Below are 18,761 nucleotides of genomic sequence, written 5' to 3'. Positions count from 1 at the left end.
CAATCCCCGTCAAAATACCAATGACATATTTCATAGAACTAGAACAAATACTTCAAAAGTTCATATGGAACCAAAAAAAGACCCCAAATAGCCACAGAAATCTTGAAAAAGAAGAACAACGTAGGTGGGATGACAATACCAGATATCAGGTTATACTACCAAGCGATTGTAACCAGAACAGCCTGGTACTGGCACAAGAACAGGCATATAGACCAGTGGAACAGAACTGAAAATCCAGAAATGGACCCAAGGCAATATGCTCAATTAATATTTGACAAAGTTGGCAAGAGCATACAGTGGAGTAAAGACAGCCTCTTTAATAAATGGTGTTGGGAAAATTGGACAGTTACATGCAAAAAAATGAAACTAGACCATCAACTTACATCATACACAAAAATAAACTCAAAATGGTTAAAAGACTAAAATGTGACCCGTGAATCCATAAAAACTCTAGAAGAAAATGTAGGCAACAAAATTTCGGACATCATATGGAGCTGAATTTTCACTGATACATCAACTAAGGCAATAGAAATAAAGAAGAAAATGAACACATGGGACTACATCAAACTAAAAAGCTTCTGCACAGCAAAAGAAACAATCATCAAAATCGAAAGGCAACCCACTGTATGGGAGAACATCATTGCCAATGATGTATCAGATAAGGGGTTAATTTTCAATATATATAGAGTGCTCATATAACTCAACAAAAGGAAGACAAAGAACCCAATTAAAAAATGGGCAGAGGAGCTGAATAGACACCTCTCCAAACAGGACATACAAATGGCCAAAAGACATATGAAGAAATGCTCAACATCACTAATCATCAGAGAGATGCAAATTAAAACAACAATGAGGTATCACCTCATACCTGTCAGAATGGCCGCCATCAACAAATCATCAAACAACAAGTGTTGGCGAGGGTGTGGAGAAAAGGGGACTCTAATACAGTGCTGGTGGAATGCAGACTGGTGCAGCCGCTATGGAAAACAATATGGTGCTACCTCAAAAAATTAAAAATTGAACTTCCATTTGACCCAGTGATCCCACTACTGGGAATATACCCTAAGAAGCCTGAAACAGCAATCAGGAAGAATATATGTACCCCCATGTTCATAGCAGCACTATTTACAATAGCTAAGATCTAGAAACAGCCCAAGTGTCCACCAGTAGACGAATGGATAAAAAAGCCGTGGTACATATACACAATGGAGTACTATGCAGCGGTAAGAAAGAAAGATCTCTTATTCTTTGAGACGACATGGAGGGACCTGGAAAGTATTATCCTAAGTGAAAGAAGCCAAGCAGAAAAAGGAAAATACCACATGAGCTCACTGATATAAGGAATATAATGAACATAACAATCTGAGGAATACAGTAGACCCAGAAACATGGAAGTAGGGCACAGACTGACATCCCTCAGAAGAGGGGGTGGCGGGGTGGGGGGTGGGAAGTTGGGAAGAGATAAACCACAGAACTTATATGCATGTATGCATGACCAATGGACATGGACAACTAAGCCGGGGACGGGGCGGAGGTGGGGTGGGGTGGGGGCTGCCAATGGGGTAAAAAGTTAAAATATCTGTAACAAAAAAATAAATAAAAAATTCATTAAAAAGAAAAACAAAGCTTGACTCATATATATGTTGTTCACAAGAGACCCACCTCACAACAAAGGACTCATCTAGGTTTAAAGTGAAGAGATGGAAAAAAAATCTTCTATGCAAATAGAAAGGCAAATAAAGCTGTGGTAGCAATATTTGTATCTGGTCAAGTAGATTTCAAAATGAAGTCCAAAAGAAATAAAGGATCTATTTGCAGAAAACTACAGGTCATTGAAAAAAAAAATAGAGGAAGATATAAAAAAGTGGAAGCACATACCCTGTTCATGGATTGAAAGAATTAACATCATTAAAATGTCCATATTACCCAAAGCAATCTATAGATTTAATGCAATCCCCATCAAAATACCAACGGCATACTTCACAGAATTAGAACAAGTACTTCAAAAGTTCATATGGAACGAAAAAGACTTTGAATAGCCACAGCCATCTTGAAAAAGAAGAACAAAGTCAGAGGGATCACATTCCCATATTTCAGGTTATACTACAAAGCCACTGTAATAAAAAAGAAGCCTGGTACTGGCACAAGACCAGGCATATAGACCAGTGGAACAGAACAGAGAACCCTGAAATGGACCCAAGGCAATATGCTCAATTAATATTTGACAAAGGTAGCAAGAGCATACAGTGGAATAAGGACAGCCTCTTTAATAAATCATGTTGGAAATAATGGACAGCTATATGCAAAAAAATGAAACTAGACCATCAACTTACACCCTACACAAGAATAAACTAGAAATGGATAAAAGACTTAAATATGACTCATGAATCCATTAGAATCCTAGAAGAAACTGTAGGCAACAAAATTTCAGACATCATATGCAGCAGAATTTTCACTGATATATCACCTAAGGCATTGGAAACAAAGGAGAAAATGAACCCATGGGACTACATCAAACTCAAAAGCTTCTGCACAGCAAAAGATACAATCATCAAAACGAAAAGGCTACCCACTGTATGGAAGAGCATAATTGCCAATGATTTATCAGATAAGGGGTTAATTTCCAATGTATATAGAGTGCTCATACAACTCAACAAAAGGAAGACATAGAACCCAATTAAAAAATGGGCAGAAAAATAGAAAGCTCTCCAAGCGGGACATACAAATGGCTAAGACACATGAGAAATGCTCAATATCACTAATCATCAGAGAGATGCAAATTAAAACAACAATGAGGTATCACCTCACACCTGTCAGAATGGCTGCCATCAACAAATCATCAAACAACAAGTGTTGGCGAGGGTGTGGAGAAAATGGGACTCTAGTACACTGCTGGTGGAAATGCAGACTGGTGCAGCCATTATGGAAAACAATATGGTGTTACCGCAAATAATTAAAAATTGACATTTGAATCAGTGATCCTACATTTAGGAATATACCCTAAGAAGCTTGAAACACCAATCAGAAAGAATATATGTACCCCCATATTTATGGCAGCACTATTTACAATAACTAAGATCTGGAAACAGCTTAAGTGTCCATCAGTAGATGAATGGATCAAAAAGCTGTGGTACATATACACAGTGGAGTCCTATGCAGCGGTAAGAAAGAAAGATCTCTTATCCTTTGAGACTACATGGAGGGACCTGGAAAGTATTATCCTAAGTGAAAGAAGACAAACAGAGAAAGACAAGTATCATATGATCTCACTTATTTGTGGAATATAATGAACATAACAGTCTGAATAATGGGGTAGTCCCAGAGACGTGGAAGTGAGGTACAGACTAACAATCCCCAGAAGAGGGGATTGTGGGGGAGAGATAAACCACAGAACTTATATGCATGTATGCATGAACAGTGGACATGGACAACAAAGCTGAGGGAAGGGCAGGGAGGGGGGAATCTGTAGGAGAAAAAGGAGATACATCTGTAACAAAATAAATAAATTAATAGAAACAAAACAAAACAAAACAAAATGAAGTCCATAACTAGAGAAAAAGAAGGCCACTACATAATATTGAAAGAATCTATTCAACAGGAAGATATAACCTTGGTAAAATATATGCACCCAATATAGGAGCAGCAAAATATATTTAAAAACTGCTGGAGGACTGCAAGGGAGAAATCAGTAGCAATACAGTCATAGCAGGGGACTGCAACACTCCGCTGACATCACTGCATAGATCCTCTAGAGAAAAAGTTAAAAAGGAAACAGAGACTCTAAATGAAGCACTAGATCAAATGGATTTAACAGATATCTATAGAAAATTACACCACTGCAGAATTCATATTCTTCTCCAGTGCGTATGGGACATACTCAAAGATAGACCACATATTAGGACACAAACTTAAGTCTCTGCAAGTTTAATAAGATTGCATTCATGTCAATCATCTTCTCAGATCACAATGGCAATAAACTAGAAATCAATTACAACAAAAAGATGCAAAAACATTTGAACACATGGAGGCTAAGTAGCATGTTATTAAACAATGAATAGGTTACCAAGGAGATCAAGGAAGAAATAAAATACTTCCTGGAAACCAATAAAAATGAACACACAACAACACTAAATTTATGGGACTCAGCAAAAGCAGTTCTGAGGGAGAATTTCATAGCACTACAGGCCTACCTCAAGAAATAAGAAACATTTCTAATTGACTATCTAATCTCACAACCCAAAGAACTAGAAAGCAAACAAAAAGTAAGCCCCAGAGCAAGTAGAAGAAAATAAATAGTGAAGATCAGAGTATAAATAAATGACATAGAGACAAAAAAAAAAAAAACAAAAAAACAAAAAAACAAACAAAAAAACAAAACAACGAAAACCAAAAACCAAAAACCAAAACCAAAACCAAACAAACAAAAAAATTTAAAGATCAATGAATTAAAGAGTTGGTTCTTAGAAAAGATAAAAACGATTGATGGACCCTTAACTAGACTCACCAAGAAACAAAGAGAGGACCCAAACACACAAAGTCAGAAAGGAAAGAGGAGAAGTAAAAACTGACAACACAGAAAAAGAAAGGATTGTTAACAAATACTTTGAACAATTATAAGGCAACAAATTGGACAATCTAAACAAAATGGACAAATTTCTAGAAACACATAGTTTCCCAAAACTGAACCAGGAAGAGATAGAAAACTTGAATAGAGCAATAACAACAAAGGAAATTGAAGATGTAATTAGGAAAATTCCAGCAAATAAAAGCCTAGGCCCAGATGGCTTTATGAGGGAGTTTTACTGAAAACAGACCAATAACAACTAAGGAAATTGAAGATGTAATCAAGACTCTTCTAGCAAACCAAAGCCCAGGACCGGATGGCTTCAAGGGGGAGTTTTAGCAAACATTCAAAGAAGAATCAACACCCATTCTCATCAAACTATTCCAAAAAATTCAATGAGAAGGAAGAGTTCCAAATTATTTTATGAGGCCAGCACAATTTTAATTCCCCCCAAAAATTACAGGCCAATATCCCTGGTGAAGATAGATGCCAAAATACTTAACAAACTATTGGCAAATTGTATTCAGAAATACATTTAAAAAATTATTCACCATGACCAAGTGAGAGTAATCTCAGAGATGCAAGGCTGGTACAATATTCGGGAATCAATACATGTAATACACCACATAACCAAAATGAAAGATAAAAAACATGATTGTATCAATAGATGCAGAAAAAGTATTAGACAAAATGCAGCACCCATTTCTGATAAAAAGATTCAGCAATGTGGGAACAGAGGGAACATATATGAAAAACCTATAGCCAACATCATACTCAATGGGTAAAAACTAAAACCATTTGCTTTAAGAACAGGAACAAGACAGGGATGGCCACTTTAATTTAACATAGTTCTGGACGTCTTAGCCACAGCAATGAGACATAAGGAAAAAATAAAAGGGATTTAAATTGGATAGGAGGAAGTGAAACTGTCATTATTCACAGATGATTGATATTGTATATAGAAAACCTAAAGACTCCATCATAAATCTAGATTTAATAAACGAATCTGGCAAGGTGGCAGGCTACAAAATTAACATCCAGAAATCAGCATCATTCTTATAGACCAATGATGAACTCACAGGAAGAGAAACTAAAAAAAAAAACAATCCTATTTACCATCACAGCAAAAAAATTAAGGTACCTAGGAATAAACTTAACCAAAGAAGTAAAGGATCTATTTGCAGAAAACTACAGGGCATTTAAAAAAGAAATAGAGGAAGATAAAAAATTTGAAGCTCTGCCCTGGCCGGTTTGGCTCAGCGGTTAGAGCGTCGGCCTGTGGTACAGAGAGACCCGGGTTCGGTTCCCGCTAAGGGCACGTACCTTGGTTGCAGTTTGTCCCCGGCCCTGGTTGGTCGTGCGGGTGGCAGCCACTCGATGTGTCCCTTCACATCGATGTTTCTCTCTCTCTCTCTCTTCCTCTCTCTCCCTCCCGCTCTATCTGAACAAAAAAAATGGAAAAATGTCCTCGGGTGAGGATAAAAAAAAAAATTTGAAGCTCCTACCTTATTCATGGATTGGAAGAACTGACATCATTAAAATGTCCATACTAGCCAAAGCGATCTATAGATTCAATGCAATCCCCATCAAAATAGCAATAACATCTTTCACACAATTAGAAAATACTTAAAAATTTACATGGAACCAAAACAGACCCTGAGTAGCCACAGCAATCTTGAAAAAGAAGGACAAATTAGGAGGGATCACAATACTGTATATCAGGTAATACTACAAAGCCACTGTAATCAAAACAGCCTTGTACTGGCACAAGAACAGCATATAGGTCAATGGAACAGAACAGAGAACTCTAAAATTGACCCAAGACATGCTCAATTAATATTTGACAAGAGTAGCAAGAGCATACAATGGAGTAAAGACAGCCTCTTTAATAAATGATTTTGGGAAAGTTGGACAGCTACATGCAATAAAATGAAGCTAGACCACCAACTTACACCATACACAAGAACAAACTCAAAACAAATAAGAGACTTATATGTGACTCATTAATCCATAAAATTTTAGAAGAAAATGCAGTTAACAAAATTTCAGACATCATACACAGCAGAACTTTTACTGATACAATGCCTAAAGCAAGAGAAACAGAAAAAAAAAAAGAACACATGGGAGTGCATCAAAACTAAAAACTTCTGCACAGCAAAAACAACAACAACAACAACAACAACAACAACAAAACCACCACCAAAATGGAAAGGAAACCCACTATATGGGAGAGCATAATTGCCAACTATACATCAGAGAAGGGGTAAATTTCCAAAATATATTGAGTGCTCATAGAACGCAACAAAAGAAAGATAAATAATCCAATTATAAAATGGGCAGAGGACCTAGCCCAGCTGGTATGGCTCAGTAGTTGAGCATTGACACACGCACCAGGAGGTCACCAGTTTGATTCCTGGTCCAGGTTGTGGGCCAAATCCACAGTGGGGAGCATGCAGAAGGTGACCAACTGATGTTCTCTCTCATCGATGTTTCTGCCTCTCCATCTCCCTTCTTCTCTCTTCTAAACAACAACAACAACAACAAAATAATAAAAATGGGCAGAGGAGTTAAATAGACACCTCTCAAAAAGAACATACGAATGGCCAATAGACATATGAAAAAAATGCTCAACATCATTAATCATCAGAGAGATGCAAATTAAAAAAACTATGAGGTATTACCTCACACCTGCCAGAATGACTGCTATCAAAAATCATCAAACAAATGCTGGTGAAGGTGTGGAGAAAAGCAGTCTCTAGTACACTGCTGGTGGGAATGCAGGCTGGTGCAGCCACTATGGAAAACAATATGGTGTTTCCTCAAAAATTTAAAAATGGAACTGCCATTTGACCCAGTGATCCCACTTATAAGAATATATCCTAGGAAGTCTGATACACCAATCAGAAAGACTATATGTACCTCTATGTTCTTAGCAGTACTATTTACAATTGCTAAGATCTGGAAACAGCCCAAGTGTCCATCAGTAGATGAGTGGATAAAAATGCTGTGGTATGTATACACAATGGAATACTATGCAATTGCAAGAAAGAAAGATCTCATAACCTTTGTTTTTTTATCCTCACCCGAGGACATTTTTTTCATTTTTTGTTCAGGTAGAGTGAGAGGGAGAGAGAGGAACAGAGAGAGAGAGAGAAACATTGATGTGAAAGGAACACATCGAGTGGTTGCCACCCGCACAACTGACCAGGGCCGGGGACAAACTGCAACCGAGGTATGCGCCCTTAGCGGGAACCAAACCCGGGTCTCTCAGGACCGCAGGCCGACGCTCTAACCGCTGAGCCAAACTGGCCAGGGCAGATCTCATAACCTTTGAGGTGACATGGAGGGACCTGGAGAGCATTGTGCTAAGGGAAATAAGCCAATTAGAGAAAGACAAATACACATGATGTCACTTATTTGTGGAGTATAATGAACAACATTAGCTGATGAACACAATAAACCCAGAGGCATAGAAGAAATATAGTTCAGACTGACAGACCTCAGAGGAGGGGGGCGAGGTAAGGGATGAGATAAACCGAAGAACTTATATGCAGGTATGCGTAACCAATGGACATAGACAATAATACTGGGGTTGGAGGGGTCAGGATGGGGAAGAGGTTTTCTATGGGGGGAAAAGGAAAAACATCTGTAACAAAAATAAATTAATAAAAATTGAAAAAACAAACAAGAACAACAACAATAAACACCCATAAAAGTGATTGTTTTCAAAGGTAAAATTAATTTTTTGTCAGTAAGAGCTCTGATCCTTAAAATGAAAAGCAGTTATTTTCTCATCATGAGGGTTGTGTGTTTTGCTTAATGACAGAGATATGTTTTGTAAGTGTTGCATGGTAGGTATGATTTAATAATTGTATCAAATAATTATGTGCAAAATAAAAATATCTCCTTTTGCAAATGATGCTTACAAAGATGTCAATTTCTTCTAAAACTGAATGATTTACTTTTTTTTTTTCCTGACTCAAGGATACTTTTTTTTTGCATTTATCTTCTTATAGAGTGGGAGGGAGAAAGGGTGGAAGAGAGAGAAACATCAATGGGAGAGAGACACATTGATTGGTTGCCACCCACATTACTCCAGCCGGGGCTGGGGACAAATGGCAACTGAGGTACAAGCCCTTAGTGGGAAGTAAACCCGTGACTCTCTGGTCCACAGGCAGATGCTCTAATCACCAAGCCAGACCTGGGATCACTGGGTCAAATGGCAGTTCCATTTTTAAATTTTTGAGGAAACACCATATTGTTTTCCTTAGAGGCTGTACCAGGGCCTGAATGATTTACTTTTGCTTTTTATTGAATAGAGCAGCAGTTTTCTATCTTTTTTAATTTCATGGCACATATAAACTAACAAAAAATAGGTATAAATTTTATTCATTCACACTAATAGCTTTTGTTATGTTGGCTATTATTGTTTTTTGAAATTTGACAATATAAGGGAAAAGAGGTCAGTCCTCTAACTAAATAGTCAGGTGTTGCATGTTTAAAAATTTCTTACAGCACATCAGTGTGCCTGCCATGGCATACTGTTTGAAAATAGCTGTAACAGAGCAACTCACAGATTATTTTTAGACAGCTATTTCATGAACTGTATTTATTCTACAGAAGGAACACTGTGAAGAAAACAATTTACCAGAATCAAACACTGCTCCCTTCATCTGTACTTTTCTTGTTGGCTACAGCATTTACAATGTAATAGTTATAGTGTCAAGATTCCACTAGATTACAGTTCATTTTTTCTCTCTTACCCAAGAGCCTAAAAGCAAATTTCCAACAATGCATTAAGAGGCATAACACAATTCTTGAAAAAAGAAATAGATTAGATATGAAGCAATACAGAAAAAGTTGGAGATGGGGAATTACACTTATCAAGTTGCACATAAAGAAATGTCATTTGTGAGATCTCTAAGGAACCTGTTGTGATTGTTTGATACCCTATGCCTAGGATTTGTTCGGTTGCAACATAGTTATTAGGTACAAAGAAATAAGTGTTCACTTATCTTTAAAACTGGTCCTGATGTAGACCAATTTGTCTGTCAGAATTTATCCTTTTAAGGTAACTTTACTAAGTGGATATTTCCTGAATAAATGCTGATGCTGAGCTGACATTTTTTTCTTCTTTCTGTGTGCTCAACTGAATTGTCTCATAAATACGCTTCACTTCTTTCCTGGAGTTTTCAACAAAGTTATCGATTGCTTTTGAAGTAAGCTATAGTCAAATTTACATTGTATGGAAAAGGGGTGTCCAGATAATTCAGATAATTGAAATCTACTCATAATCCATAAACTTCAGGCTTGCTCTACCTTTCCCTGCTCCTGTTCCTAGAATGTGTTAAAAAGTAAAGTAGATTTTAGCCCTGGCTGGTTTGGCTCAGCGGTTAGAGCATTGGCCTGCAGGCCAGAGAGACCCAGTTTCTGTTTCCACTAAGGGCATGTACCTCAGTTGCAGTTTGTCCACGGCCCTGGTTGGGTCATGCAGGTAGCAACCACTTGATGTGTCCCTTTCACATCAGTGTTTCTCTCTCACTTTCTCTCTCTCCCTCCCACTTGACCTGAACAAAAAATAAAAAAGTGACCTTGGGTGAGGATAAAAAAAAAAAGTAAAGTAGATTTCATCTCCTCATTGTTTTAAGACTGTCTACTTTTAAGTAAAGACTCTAATAAGCAGTAAAAATATTTAAGAGTTCAGAATGAGAAGAAAGGAAGAATAAATACTAGAAATGTCTAAAAAAGAAAACTTTAAAAGTTTCTCTCATTAAAGTTTTTCTGAATCTTTCTAGACAAGGCAGTTGAGGAGGAGGGAGAGATTGGAGGGAGGGTTGGCTTGGCGTGCACTCCGCACCTCGGGAATGTTATTGCACGTGGAACAGCTGTTTTTTGGAAGACTTTTGCCCAGAAGAAAAGATGTTTGGTTTTCACAAGCCAAAGATGTACCAAAGTATAGAAGGCTGCTGTATTTGCAGGGCTAAGTCCTCCAGTTCTCTATTCACTGACAGTAAACGCTATAAAAAGGACATCCAGAGCTGTTTTGGGTTGCATGAGACTCTTTCAGGAGACGTCTGTAACGCCTGTGTCATGCTTGTGAAAAGATGGAATAAATTGCCAGCAGGATAAAAAAACAAAACAAAAACTGGAATCATGTGGTAGATGCGTGGGCAGGACCCAGTCTGAAGACAACACTGAAACCAAAGAAAGTGAAAACTCTGTCTGGAAACAGGATGAAAAGCAACCAGATCAGTAAACTGCGAAGGAATTTAAACATCACAATTCTGATGCTCACAGTACCACCTCAAATGCCTCCCCAGCTCAATCTCCTTGTTATAGTAACCAGTCAGATGATGGCTCAGATACAGAGATGGCCTTGGGCTCTAATGCCAGTATTTTTTCTTTTTAGATCTCACATACTGGAAAAGACAGAAAATATGTTGTGGGATTATCTATAAAGGCAGTTTTGGGGAAGTCCTCATTGACACACATTGATTCAAGCCTTGCTGCAGCAATAAGAAAGCAGCTGTGGAGAAGCCAGAGGAGCAGGGGCCAGAGCTGCTGCCCATCTCCATTCAGGAGTGGTGACTAAGGTTTATGTAAAAGGAAAAAAAAAATTTAAATTTTAGAAAAAAACAACAGAAAACAGAAACAAACAAATCAAAAAACCACAGCAACAAAAAAGGACTGCTGTAATTAGTAAAGGAAATAGGAAGAAAAATATAACCACACTAAACAAAAATGGCAATAAATAAGTACATATCAATTATCACCTTAAATGTGAATGAATGGTTTGAATGCTCCAAAAAAAAAGACAGAGAGCAGCTGACTTGATAAGAAAGCATGACTCACATATATGTTGTTTACAAAATCCACCCGACAATAAAGGACTCACATAGGGTGAAAGTGAAGAGATGGAAAAAAAATCTTTCAAACAAATGGAAAGGAAAAAAAAGCTGGGGTAGCAATACTCATATCTGATAAAGTAGATTTCAAAATAAAGGCCTTAACTAGAGACAAAGAAGGCCACTACATAATATTGAAAGAATCTAGCCAACAGAAAGATATAACCTTGGTAAACATATATGCACCCAATATAAGAGCACCAACATATACTAAAAATCTTTTGGAGGATTTCAAAGGAAAATTCAACAGCAATACAATCATAGCAGAGAAGTTCAACACCTCACTGACATCACTGGATAGATCTTCTAGACAAAAATTAACAAGGAAACACAGACTCTAAATGAAGCACTAGATCAAATTGATTTCAAAGATATCTACAGAGAATTAAACCCCAAAACTGCAGAATTCACATTCTTTAGCCACCCAGTAATTTCTGCAATCCAGGCAAATTACTCTCTCTTTTTATACTAAGCATAATCCTACCTTGCAGAGTTCTTTCAACAATTAAACAAGGTCATATGTGTAAGATTCTTTTCTGGGGACTAATGATTGTGCTGGAGTCTTGGTAGGCCACTCACTTATTAATATAGTGTAGCATATTGATCTTTAAACCACTAAGAGTAGACTAAGCCCCTCCAAGGATTAGGATGCATGAATCATTAAAAAAATCATTTTCTGGATCTGTTGTTTCTGGATGTAGTTTTTCTAAACTTGACCTATTTTAGAACACTCCTTGTGTGATGAGGGCAGCACATCTTCAGGGTTCCCTACCCTACAAATCCTTCAAAGTAGTTTCTCTTAACTGATACACACACACAAAAGAGGTATTTATTTCACTTAACACAAATTTGTTATGATTCATTATTCAATAGCTAAAATGCTCTGGGATATCAAAGGACAAGTTGAAAAATTGTTGTGCACAAACTCTTCTTTAAATAAGGTACCACAATAGACCCATTTATGTTACTAAAAAGGTACATTTTCAATACAAATTTACTTGTTATAGTTAATGATAATTTATCAATATCTGTAATATATTTTGTTGATTTTATAAACTAAGTACTACTAATAATTATAATTCAATCACAAGGTATCTAACACGTTAGCTTTAAGTTGTAAGAAATTACTTAACATTCAATTTTAATTAAAAAAAATTTTTTTTGGTAGTCCCAGAGATGTGGAAGTGGGGTACAGACTGACAATCCCCAGAAGAGGGGGTTGTGGGGGAGAGATAAACCACAGAACTTATATGCATGTATAGATGAACAATGGACATGGACAACAAAGCTGGGGACAGGGCGGGGAGGGAGGGGAAGGGGGAATCAGTGGGGGAAAAAGGAGAAACATCTGTAGCAAAAATACATTAATTACATAAAAAAAAATTTTTTTCTTTATTGATTTTTAGAGAAAGAGGAAGAGAGAGATAGAAACATTGACGAGAGAGAACATTAATTGGTCACCTCCTGCATGCCCCCAACTGGGGGATTGGGCCCACTACCTGGGCATGTGCCATGATCTGGAATTGAATTGGCAACCTCTTGGTGTATGGGTCAACACTCAACCACTGAGCCACACCAGCCGGGCAACGTTCAATTTTAGTTTATATACATATTTTTGATAAATAAAGAATAAGTAATCAATAAGAGAATTTCAAGTACGAAAAATGTTATATTAGGATAACCTTCTGGGGAAATAATATAACAAAAGCATAGTTTCGAGCAAAAAAAGAAAGAATTTTTCATTACTTTTAAAAATCAGTGGTGCTGAGTACCATATCACCATGACATTTAGTGGCCCTTTGAATCATTTAAAAGAATGACTTAACAGTTACACATTTAAATGATAATATTTACACTATGTGGGAAATTACATCCTTTGCAGTCACTTAAATATTTTAAAAATGTATAAGATAGCCTGGCTGGTGTGGCTCAGTGGACTGAGTGTCATCCCATGGACTGAGAGGTTCTGGTTTGATTTCCATTCAGGGCACATGCCTAGGTTGTGGGCTCAATCCCCAGTAGGGGGTGTACAGGAGGCAGCTGATCAATATTTCTCTCTCACATTGATGTTTATATCTCTTTCTCTAAAAAATCAATTAAAACATATTAATTTTTTTTAAATAAAAAGGTATAAGATATAGGGAAAATAGCAGTGGAATGAATGGAAGCTACACAGACCATCTCCCAGGACCAAACTGGAATTTCAACAGAAATAAAGAAAAATCATTCAGATTAACCAACTGAAGAACAGCTGGAGAGAACCCTTATAACCAGGGACACAAAGAGGAGCCCAAATTAAGACTGGTATGAGGTAAAGAGATGTGGAGGCATGAGAGGCCTGCTTGGGCTCTCATAGGTAGCAGCTGAGGGCTATCTTAGCTGTGAGAAGTTCCCTCTGAGAAGTCTGGGGTTTAAACCCCAAGCTGGCTTCCCAGCACAGAATAATGGAACAGGAAAAGCCACCCACGTAACATCTGGCTTTGAAAAACAATGGAGCAGAGGTTCTTTCCAGCAGAAAGAGGCACTGGGAACATGGGCACCCACCTGAAGGGCCAGCACACTTCATTACAGCTGCACCCACTCACCTTGGGCTCCTGCAGAGGGAGGGTCAGCTGCACTGGAGCTTGTGTAATGAGAGTTGGAGGTTCATGGCACTAGGGAGAGAACTAGGAAGGAGGCTATCAGGGGCCCTATGCTGGGTCATTGCCCAGCAGTACAGAAACCATTTTCTCAGGCAGTCTTTTCCCATCAGAGCAGCTTCAGCCCAGAAGGGAAGCAACTGCCCTACCCTTTTTAATTTAATGCCACCCGGCAGGGAGAAGAGTAACCTGAGTCTCATTAACTTACAGAGACTACCAGCCAACCAGTAGGCAGAGACAAATCTCTGAATGCTTTGAGCCTTGGGCCTGGCTCTCAGTTGTTGGGTTTTGTAAATCTGGGGACCAAGATGTGAAGGTGCCTGATTGGAGCCCTGGGCTGAGCTGCAGAAACCATTTTTCTCAGGCAGAGTTTTCCCATCAAAGCAGCTATAGCCCAGGGGAAAACAACTGCCCCCAAGTCATTACCCCACACTACAGAAATAATTTTTTTTGGATAGTGTTTTCCTCTCAAAGTAGCTTTAGCCCAGGAAGGGGTGGGAAGCAATCACCTCACCCATTGAATATCCTCTTACCTTGTCCACCTGGGGAGTTTTCATTCAGATGAGGGCTACAACCTGAGGTTCATTAAGTGACTGAGACTAACAGTCAACCTACAGGCAGAGGCTCTGGGTTACTTGAATCTTTGTGTGTACTATGCCTATACCCAGGAGAGTAACACCAGTAACACCAGATGGTGATGTTCAGCTGGGTAACCTCCATACACATCTAAACAAAGCAGAGGGAGTCACAATCTGTGGATCATTGATACCCACAGAGAAATTTTAGAAGGCTTAAAACCATGCTGAGACAGCCAAAATGGTGAAACAAACAAGTGCCAAATGAAAGAACTAGAGAATTCTCCAGAAGAAGGGCTAAATAAAATGGAGATAAGCCAGTTGTCAGACATAGAGTTTAGAGTAAGGATTATAAAGATGTTCAACAGCATGAGTAAAGATATAGAAACAATAAAAATTAACCAATTGTAAATAAAAAAAAAAAGTGGAAATGAAGAATGACACAGAAGAAATGAATGAATTGGAAGAAATAACAATCAGATTAGAGAAAACCAAAGATTTGATCAGCGAATTAGAAGACAGGGTAGAAAAAAATCACTCAATCAAAGAACTAAAAAGAAAGAACAATGAAAAAAACAGGAGGAAAATTTAAGAGAGCTGTGGGGCAACATGAAATGTAACAACATCCTCCAATCAGCATTACCAGAAGAAGAAGGATATGAGCAAGGGTTAGAGAATCTATTTGAAGAAATAGTGGCAGAAAACTTGCCTAACTTGAACAAATCCAGAACACACAGACAATCCAAGCAAGGAGAACCCAAAGAGGCACATACAAAGACACATAATAATTAAATGCCAAAAATTAAATACAAAGAGAATATCCTAAAAGCAACAACAGAAAAGCAACTGGTTATATACAAAGGAGCTCCCATAAGTCTATCAGCTGATTTCTCAACAGAAACACTGAAAACCACAAGGGAATGACATGAAGTATACAAAATAATAAAAAACAAGGACCCAAATCCAAGACTACTCTATCCAGGAAGGCTATCATTTAAAATAGAAGGTGAAATAAAGAGGTTCTGAAACAAAACAAGGCTAAGGGAATATATTAGCACCGAATCACCACTGCAAAAAATGTTAAAGCAATTGCTGTAATAAGCAAAAGAAATATATAAAGAGGAGATTTTGAAGATGGTGGCAGGCAGGACCGGAGAGAGGGTAAATGCATGAGAAAGTGAGTTAGTGTGTGAGAGTGAGTGAATGTGAAGGTGGACGATCAACTCATGCAGTGCAGAGATGCACAACAGAAGGTTCCTGGCTGTGGACAGGGAGCAGCTGGCTACTGTGGTAAGTAGCTCTTCAGGGGATCTCTTCCTGCCCTGAGGGAAGGTCCTAACATTTTGGAAGATCTTGGGTCTTCCCTGGGAGGAGGCAGTGGGAGCAGCTAGGGCCCAGCAACCTGAGCCCACCAGTGCACCTGGCACCATCGGGCCAGTGGACAACTCATGTCAACACAGACCAGTGCACAGTAGCAGAGCTGTCAAGATACCTGTTGCAGAAACCACAAATGGCTGGGAGCCCAGCACCATTCTCCAAAATAGCAGTATAATCAGAGTTAAGATATACACCCAGCAACAGAAGCTAGGGAGCACACATCCATCCCCAGGCAACAGAAGCACAGATCAGCAGTTGAGACCCATCCCCCAAAACTACAGCAAAGGCTGAGCAGGAGCTGAGCCCCACTGGGAAACAGTACTCCTCAGCCACCAGCGGTGGGACCTGGGGCTTCATAGGGGCCTGTACAATACAGCTGCCCACAAGAGCAGTGGGGAGCCAGGGATTCACAGGGCCCTGTGTGACCCAGTGGCCCACAAAAGCAGTGGGAAGCCAGGGATCCAGATGGACCTGTGTGACCCAGTGGTCCACAAGAGCAGTGGGGAGCTGGGGCTTCAGTGGGACCTGTGCAATCCAGCTTACCATGGTATCTGCAGGGAACCGAGGATCCAGAGAGGCCTGTGTGATACAGCTGCCCACAGGACTGGTGGGGCTCAAGAGGGGCCTGTGTGACACAGCTGCCCATGATGTGAGCAGGAAGTGCAGATCCAGCAGGGACTGAGCAATACAGCTACAGGTGGCACCAGCAACCAGTGGGGAACACAGCTTCAGAGGGGCCCACATGATGCAGCAGAAGTACCTAGCAGGACACACCAATACCAGCCCCCAGTAGTCAATTCTCCAGGATCCACAGGCAAGAGGCCACATGCAACAAAACAATCTGGGAGGCACAGTAACATTACTTTATATACAGTGAGCTGCCTACACATCCAAACATTCCTCACTGTGTCTAGAACTACCAGATGGCTAAAATGGGGGAGACAAAGAAACAACATCCAAAGGAAAGAAAAAGAGGAATCACCAGAAAAGGAACTACAGAAAATGGAATAAAGCAACTTGTCAGATAAAGAATTCAAAGCAATGATTTTTATGGGTGCTCAAACAATTTGGTGAGAACTACAAGCAACTTAATGAGAATTATGAAGAGCTCACTGGGAAGTATTTCAGCTTAAAAGAAGAGGTAGAAACTATGCTAAAGAGGTAGAAGCTATGTATAAAAATCAAGAGGAAATAAGGAATGACATAGTTGTTATGAAAAATACCTTAGAAGGGTTCAATAGTACATTAGAAGAAGCTGAAGACCAAATCAGCGACTTAGAAGACAAGGTAGAGAAAAACACCCAAATAGAGCAGCAAATGGAAAAAAAAAAAAAAATTAAAAAGCAGAAGGAAAGTTTAAGGGAGCTTTGAGACAATACAAAATGTAACAACATTTGCATTACAGGGTACCAGAAGGAGAAGAATCAGAGAAAAAAATAGAGAACATGTTTGAAGAAATAATGACAGAAAACTTTCTTAAACTGGTTAAGGAAAAAGTCATACAAGTCCAGGAAACACATAGAGTTCCAAGCAAGATGAACCCCAGAAGACCCACAGCTAGACACATCATAATAAAAATGGCAAACATTAAAGACAAAGGAAGAATCTTAAAAAAAGCAAGAGAGAGACAGAAAATTACCTACAAGAGAGCTCCCATTACAGTGTCAGCTGATTTCTCAATAGAAATGATGCAAGCCAGAAGGAAGTGGCATGAAATGTACAAAGTAATGCAAAGCAAGGGTCTGAATCCAAGATTACTTTATTCAGCAAGGTTATCACTCAGAATTAAAGGAGAAATAAAGAGCTTCATGGATTAAAAAAAAAAAAGCTAAAGGAAGTTACTACCACCAAACCAGCACTGCAAGAAATGCTGAAGGGACTGTTGTAAGAGGAAGAAGAAGAAAAGGGGGGTGGGGGGTGGGATAAGCATATAATTAAAATGGCAACTAATAACTGTCGATCAACCACAGAACTTATATGCATGTATGCATGACCAATGGACATGGACAACTAAGCCGGGGACAGGGTGGAGGGGGTGGGGTGGGGGGTGCCAATGGGGTAAAAAGGTAAAATATCTGTAACAAAAAAATAAATAAAAATTCATAATAAAAAAAAAAAAAAAAAAAAAAAAAAAAAAAATAATAACCTTAAATGTAAATGACATAATGCTCAAATCAAAAGACATAGGGTAGTTGATTGGATAAGAAAACAGAACCCATGTATATATGCTGTCTATAAGAGACCCACCTCATAACAAAAGACACACAGGATAAAAGTGACAGGATGGAAAAAAATTTCCAAGCAAATGGCAATGGAACATTTTTTTTTATCACACAGAATAAAAATGAAATGATGAAAAAAATGTTCCAAGCAAATAAAAATGAAAATAATGCTGATGTAGCAATACTCATATCTGACAAGATAGACTTCAAAATGAGGGCCATAATAAGAGACAAAGAAGGTAACTATATAATATTAAAAGAGTTAATCCAACAGGAGGATATAACCCTGGTAAACATATGCACGGCAAATATGGGAGCACCAAAATATATTTAAAAACTTCTGGAGGGCTTCAAGTGAGAAATCAATAGCAATACAATCATAGTGGGTAACTTTAACATGCCACTGCCATCACTGGATAAGTCTTCTAGACAAAAAACTAACAAGAACATAGAGTCCTTACAGGACAAACTAGATTAGA

General features: G+C 38.5%; 1 pseudogene; it reads left to right on the top strand.

The window, feature by feature from the left end:
* Positions 1-10,459: 10,459 nt before the first annotated feature.
* Positions 10,460-11,152, top strand: LOC118620462 (annotated as a pseudogene).
* The last annotated feature ends 7,609 nt before the right edge of the window (positions 11,153-18,761 follow it).

The sequence above is a fragment of the Molossus molossus genome, unplaced genomic scaffold (genome assembly GCF_014108415.1).
Source record: "Molossus molossus isolate mMolMol1 unplaced genomic scaffold, mMolMol1.p scaffold_m16_p_7, whole genome shotgun sequence".
NCBI classification, from domain to species: domain Eukaryota; kingdom Metazoa; phylum Chordata; class Mammalia; order Chiroptera; family Molossidae; genus Molossus; species Molossus molossus.
This window is presented reverse-complemented; position numbering and strand designations above follow the sequence as displayed.